Source organism: Cherax quadricarinatus, chromosome 1 (genome assembly GCF_038502225.1).
Source record: "Cherax quadricarinatus isolate ZL_2023a chromosome 1, ASM3850222v1, whole genome shotgun sequence".
Taxonomy (NCBI): domain Eukaryota; kingdom Metazoa; phylum Arthropoda; class Malacostraca; order Decapoda; family Parastacidae; genus Cherax; species Cherax quadricarinatus.
In genome coordinates this window covers 63,673,193-63,681,065 of record NC_091292.1, presented here as the reverse complement: position 1 = coordinate 63,681,065, position 7,873 = coordinate 63,673,193, and positions in this window count along the sequence as shown.

Genomic DNA, 7,873 nt, shown 5'->3' with positions numbered 1-7,873 from the left:
TAGTCTGGCCACAAACCCAATAACGTCTTATAAATAGAGCCAGTTACTCGGTAAAAGTTAAAAATTATTGTGTTTGGGTTGGAGAGTGTAGAATGACTGATGTTTGGCATCAGGCAGACAGCAGCTGTTGCTGTCACTTCGTCATACACATACACACTACATCTCACTTTCCTGCATTAACATATTATTATTACTCGAGTAAGGGCTTTTTGTTTGTATGCAGGTTATCCGGCCAGATGGCTCTGCCGTCTGGTCTTAACTTCAAGGCCAGATGATTGATTATCTTTCTTCCCTTCTGGTGTAAGAGTGCGGAGTGTTAAGACTACAGCTGGCCTTCCCATCTGGCCTTGATGACAAATCTGTTATATATCAGCAATATAGCAGCTTTAGCATAACCCAATTAAGGGGAGGGCCAGCTGCCCAGGGGCACTGACCTATAAGGGGGTCCAAGAACATGAAAGCCAGACAAAATAACTTTTGAAATACACTGCTATAAATTCCATGGCCTGTAAGTTAAAATGTTACGTTACATATAATGCAAGAGAATACAGAGAAAAGTATGCACTATATCTCTATTAGGCTTAATACAAAATATGTGTTATATCTGGGGGATGTTTCCTGGGTCAACGCCCCCCGCGGCCCGGTCCATGACCAGGTCTCGCGGTGGATCAGGGCCTGATCAACCTGCCAGCCTCCATTTTAGAAGTGTTAAACAAAACAATAAAGAACACTTGTACTGGTCTGTAAGGGCACAGACGATGGATCATTTATTAATATGTTTTGAGCGAGTGTTGGTAGTAGCGATGAGAGTAGACTCTTAACAGCGTCTGCCATGTAGGTTTAGAATCTATTAGACTGCTCTCATCACCACTACAACACCATCGCTCAAAACACAAGTAGTTTTATGACCTGGGAAATACTTGACAAACACATCCTGCCTCAGCAGATCACATCCATCGGCTCCAACTCCCACCTTGAATAACACCCGACCTCATCCACTATATATCCTGTTTTCTGTTCCCTATATTGGCTTCACAAGTCTCTGGAGGGCAAAATGAATGTAATTTCCTCATTTGTGTCTTTCCTACATTTTTTTTTTCAACAAACCGGCCGTATCACACTGAGGCAGGGTGACTTAAAAAGAAAAACGAAAGATTTTCTATTTAAATTTAGTAATTTATACAGGAGAAGGGGTTACTAGCCCCTTGCTCCCAGCATTTTAGTCGCCTCTCACGACACACATGACTTATGGAAAAATTGTCCCACTTTCCCATGGAGATTAGAGGAAATAAAGAACATGAACTATTAAAAAATAGAAAACCCAGATTGGTATGTATATATATATATATATATATATATATATGTATGTATGTATGTATGTATGTATGTATGCATGTATATGCATGTGTAGTGTGACCTAAGTGTAAGTAGAAGTAGCAAGATGTAAGAACATAAGCAAGAAGGAACACTGCAGCAGGCCTACTGGCCCATGCGAGGCAGGTCCAAGTAACCTATAGGCTTATGCCCCTGACCCAACCTAGTCAGGTCAGGCCACATCCACTTAAGGAAGGAGTATGGCATCAGACCTACTAGCAGCCAAATAAATTTTGATTACGTCACTGGCACATATAAGCTAAATGTACAGTATAAGAAATCTTGTTTTTCTAACTCAACTTATCGGTATTTATTACCAAAGTTTATACCATTAGAAATATTAAACCAAGACAACAATGCATAAGTGTTCACTATAACTCCAATTAAATTCTTGGCTTAATATTAACAAATATAAATGTTATATACTTCTTTTTATATAGATCTCTGATAAGGTTACATTTAGGATGTGGTGCTCAATTCTTATCTCCATATTACAAGTACAGAATGAACATACAGTAAATGTGCTGGAATACATACAGAAAAGGAAACAAAATCTTTCCTATAAGGATGGGTTGAAGCCACTAAATTTGCACTCTGGGGAAGGGGTAGAGTTAGAGGGTTTTTGAGTGAAGTGTTTGAACTGAAAACCGGAATAAATAAACATGATATATATAACGTGCTCAAAAAATATCTAACCAAGACAGGACTCGCATCAGTGGTTCAAGTTAGAAGTTTTTATATTTAGAAAGGTTATAAGGAAGCACTAGTTTGGCAGTAGACTTGTAGACGAGTGGCACACACTCCCAAGATTTAGATTTTGCCACCGATTTGGCTAGTTTATTGTGCACCCTTGTGGACGGTAGAGCAAGAGCATATGAATACACAAAAGGCCTAGGAACTAGGCCCCAAAAGGGTTAACAGGTATACATTTGGATTTATATCTACAGTTCACTTATCTGCTACAAGCAAATTTAGGAAATTTGCTTAGTATATCTGGTATATTATTTTCATTAATAAGATATCTTGACATGTTACATAGGTTATTATACTGTCTATCTCCATGTTCCTCAATAAGTGGACAATTAAGCACATAGTGTTCAAGACAGTGACCATATGCCTGGCCACATAATTTGCATTTGGTTTGATCAGCATCTGTGTCTCCCAAACTGCCAGAAGTACTTGTAACCAAGCCTAAGTCTGGCCACTACACCATCAGTCAGTCTGTTCATATTGCAAGTTGCTCCACAAACATACTTGTCTACGTTCATGTTATCATAGTGGATTATAGATCTACTCAGGTTTCTAATTACATTCCTATAACAATCATTCTCATTATTTACTTCTCTCCTAATATTATTCCTAATGCTAGACAGTTATACCAGTTATATTCTACATTCTTCTTCTGCGTACTCTTCTTGGCTAACATATCAACTTTATCATGAAAAAGTAATCAAATGTATGATGGGATCCATAGTAATTGTACATTAATTCCCTTTTCCCGGATTTTGAGTGTCTGTACCTGGCTTCTCCAATGAGCATGTTACCACCTGACCTCAGCACTCTGAACCTGACTATAAATACTCGCGTTCCTTCCACCCCAGGTAGTTCTGTTTGTGACTTGAAAAAGCCCACTGTGTGGGCGAAACGTAGTCAATAAAGGATCACATTATACTGCATATGTGTTTATATTTCCATTGTGTCGGTATTTTATACCATTTATTTCCAGCATGTTACCAAGCGAGAAACTTGGGTCAGTTCTTTGGGTTAAAAAATTAAGTTTGACTGGTATATGGGAGGGTGCAGTTGGGCCAGTTCGGTCTATCTAGCCAGGGTCAGTAGGGATGTAAATGGTGCAATGATACCGAGAAGCTGTGGATAAAGACACATCAATACAGTTCAGGCTATTTATTAAAGGAATCATAGCCACTCGTAACGATGTGTTTCCTTTAATAAATGCAGTGCTCCATTACATTTATTTTGTTCTAAGTCCAAGGTTTGAAGTTATAAAATACTTTAAGACCCGCGATAAATGAGTGTCCTCAAACAAGGATTTCAGTTTCATGCCACAAGGAGTTAGTAGTCTGCGCAAGGCAAAGTTACAACACTGGCGTAAGTTACCTGAGTGTGTCCATAACCTGGTCCCGTCTCTCACAAAAATTTGGTCACGACTGAATCGTGGTCAGGCCGTGTGTTCTCTTTTGTAGGTGGTCGTGTTGTGGGGAGTGGGTGGCGCCGGAGACTATTGGACGGGAGAGCGAAGGACGAACCCAGAGGCGCCACGTTGATTGGTCTAAAAAATGGACCTGACAAAGATTCCATCAACTTTATTTTCACTAAAATCATTCCAATATTTTAAATACTTTTGTAAACTATTTCAGTATAAAATGGTGCTAATTGATTTGCTTAAAGTAAGCCAGCATTACATAAAAACCTGAATTCCATTAATTTTCTGATGAAATGGCTTTAACGTACAAAAAAAAATGAAGGTGAGCGAGTGTGACTTACGTCACTTAGGTAAATGATGTCCTAGTCACTGACTGGCAGGGCTGACGCAACATTGGTACCAACACAGCGAGACGAGCTGCTCAATCATACAATCCACGAAACAACCTTCGTCATGTATCCCAATTTCTGTTTATTGTCAAATATTGATATCACAGAGCTGTGGAATAAAGTCAAAGGCAACATTTAGGCCAGTTTATTAAGAGACGTTTCACCCACTGTGAGCTTCGTCAGTCCACGTCAGAGAACAAAAATTGCAGGCTGAACAACAGGTATGGTGATACTGGCAGTTTCTGGAGCACAGCTCAAGAAATTAATTGGAAAAAATGTCTGAAAGTTGCTGAAGAAACCACTCGTGGCGAAACGTTTCCTTAATAATTGTCCTGAACTGTACATGTATGTCTGTGTACATGCAGAAAATAAACAGAAGATATATAGGAAAGCACTGGTTTGGTAACAGAGTTGTGGATGAGTGGAACAAACTCCCAAGTACAGTTATAGAAGCTAAAACGTTGTGTAGTTTTAAAAATGAACATTAAAATGGTATAAAATACCGACAGATTGTTAGGTAAGACACATATGCAACAGTTAGGTATCTTTATTTTGAAACGTTTCGCCTACACAGTAGGCTTCTTCAGTCGAGTACAGAAAAGTTGATAGAAGCAGAAGATACTTGAAGACGATGTAATCAGTCCATCACCCTTAAAGTTTTGAGGTGGTCAGTCCCTCAGACTGAGGGACTGACCACCTCAAAACTTTAAGGGTGATGGACTGATTACATCGTCTTCAAGTATCTTCTGCTTCTATCAACTTTTCTGTACTCGACTGAAGAAGCCTACTGTGTAGGCGAAACGTTTCAAAATAAAGATACCTAACTGTTGCATATGTGTCTTACCTAACAGTTTTAAAAATAGGTTAGATAAATACGAGTGGGTGCGGGTGGGTGTGAGTTGAACCTGACTAGATTGTGTTAATAGGTCTGATGCCATGCTCCTGATGCCATGTGACCTGATCTGACTAGGTTGGGCCATTGGCTTAAGACGGTGGGAGATTTGTACCTGCCTCGCATGGGCTAGTAGGCCTGCTGCAGTGTTCTTTCTTTACGTTATTATGTTATTATATAGGATAAGGAAGTCAAGTGAGCTAGGTGATCTCAGGTGAATTAGACAGTTCAGGTCCGGTGATCTCAGGTGAGCTAGGTACGTCAGGTCCGGTGATCTCAGGTGAGCTAGGTACGTCAGGTCCGGTGATCTCAGGTGAGCTAGGTACGTCAGGTCCGGTGATCTCAGGTGAGCTAGGTACGTCAGGTCCGGTGATCTCAGGTGAGCTAGGTACGTCAGGTCCGGTGCTTGAGCATGAGTCATTTACTGCAGCGTGCAGCAGAGGAAAATCAGCCTTGCGAGCATTACTGAGATACACAAATAACCCGCACATAAAAGAGAGAAGCTTACGACGACGTTTCGGTCCGACTTGGACCATTGACAAAGTCACACTAACAAAGGTGGAGGTAGTAGTAGTAGTAGTAGTAGTAGTAGTAGTAGTAGTAGTAGTAGTAGTAGTAGTAGTAGTAGTAGTAGTAGTAGTAGTAGTAGTAGTAGTAGTAGTAGTAGTAGTAGTAGTAGTAGTAGCACAAGAATTGTATATAATACCGACAAGATGAAATTAAGACATGCACAACACCCGGGCATCCCCATCGTAGACGTTTCGCCATCCAGCCAGCCACTGGATGGCGAAACGTCCACAACAAAGACAACCAGACGCCGCACATGTGTCTTATATAGCCGTCCTGCTCCACCTCTGTTAGTATGACTTTGTCAATGGTCCAAGTCGGACCGAAACGTCGTCGTAAGCTTCTCTCTTTTATGTGCGGGTTATTTGTGTATCGTTCCAGTCACGGTATTGTGCCTTTTTGTTATTTAAATACTGAGATACTCCATAAGCATCGTGTGAGCGGTAGTCAGATGATTAGAGGCACATAGTGGATCCAGACACTGAGTCCCAGCACTGTGTTAGGTAAACAAGTTACATAAGTAACGAACTATTCAGGAAAAAAATTAATTCAGTAGCAAACTTGATGGCAGGAAGCAAATATTACGTTAACAACAGTTATATTATCAAGGCCAAGTTAATTACACACTTTGTGAATTCTGACACATGAACATTATAATGCAGCATATTAATTAGGTAACAACGATGCCGGGTGCTAGGAACTTAGCCAAAGAACTGTTGGTTAAACAGATTACAGTGGTACCGATTATACTGCATTGCTCTTTATGCATGATGGAATTGAAATAAAATAGACGGATTGACTCAGTCCGTCTCTCTCATGGCTAAAAAGCTGAATTTAAGAAAATTCTGTATCTTTGGCCTCTGTTCATATACAGCTCAAATCGACTTCCTTCTTTAGGGTATAATCCGATACCTACTTATATCAAATATCTGAAAGCTAATGTTCTAGGATACCCACTCCACTGATTATTATTTTATCATACTTATGCCTAGGGCATAGGCATGATAAAATAACAAACAGCCCATGCCTGGGGCTTAGGCTGTTTTATCATGCCTATGCCTGGGGCATAGGCATGATAAAATATACTTCATTAATGCCTCATAAAGTTCAGAGCATATAAAACTATAAAGTGATATAAAACTATAATTAATATGTCAACATTGGAGATATGAACACATTTGAGTATTAGGATAATAGCCATCAATTCAGCGTGAAGGACAGAGCCGCCTTAATTATTTATGCTGGCCTCAATCTCTAGATGCAACCCGTTCTCCTAATAACTATTTTATACTTTCGCACAGGGTTTGCAGCCCATTTCTAAGTTAGGTTTAATTAGGTAGGTTAGGTTAGGTTAGGTTAGGTTAGGTTAGGTTAGGTTAGGTTAGGTTAGGTTAGGTTAGGTTAGGTTAGGTTAGGTTAGGTTAGGTTAGGTTACAACGGAAAACAATGAATATAAGATAAAAAGAAAATAAATTAGACAGCCACTACGTGCGGCTCATATGTCATAATTCAACTGTGCAAGACTCCGTCAACTGCCACCAATTTGACTGTTTCTACAACAGTGACAAGTTCTCTATGGTTAAGAAAACGGACTGCTAGATCAATAACTGTTCGACAATGATGCCATTACAAGTAAACGGAGTCATCAGCGTTCATGGTTACGAGAATGTCTCATTACTAGAGCACATATACAACTTAAAACATGACTCACGAAATATTAATGACGGTCTGGAGTTCTGAGACTCTCTGATCGCGGGTTCTATCCCCGTCCGTGGTATGGTTCAACTTAAAACATATTTGATTTCAAGAAAAAGTTTCGATTGTGATCTCAGGAAGTCTTTGGGTAAAAAGTGAGAGACAATGATTTGGAAATGCAAAGTTAATTTCTCATGTTGCAGGGGAGTGTCGTTGTCGTCTGCCTTATAACAGACTTCATTTCTGTCGTTTTTTTTTTTTACCATATTTATAAGCGTAATGGTTTACCGAGACACCTTCAGCCGCTTACTCTTGTTTGAGTAGCAAAGGTCGTGAGTCTTCCATAGCCTCTGTTTCCATCAGGTTAAAAGTTAAAACTCTAACACCCTCTTGATACTCTCTAACAAACACCGTATTTACGTCTGTGTTTTGTATAATCGTGAATGAACGTTCATATCCATGTATGTGCACCTTTCGATTGTTCACGTCCATGTATATATACACAACTTCGTGAATGTTCACGTAGTTGTGTACATCTTGTAACTGTATATTCTTGAACGTGATCACCTCGTGACTGCATACTGACGTACAAGTTGAAGATTGAGACACTTATGCAGCATATGGGAATCTTTATTCAGGAAACGTTTCGCCACACAGTGGCTTCATCAGTCCAATACAAAGAGGAAGGCGTAAGGAGAGGAGGAGTATGAGGTAATCAGTCCATATCGACTCCAGGCTGAGGGACTGATTACCTCATACTCCTCCTCTCCTTACGCCTTCCTCTTTGTATTG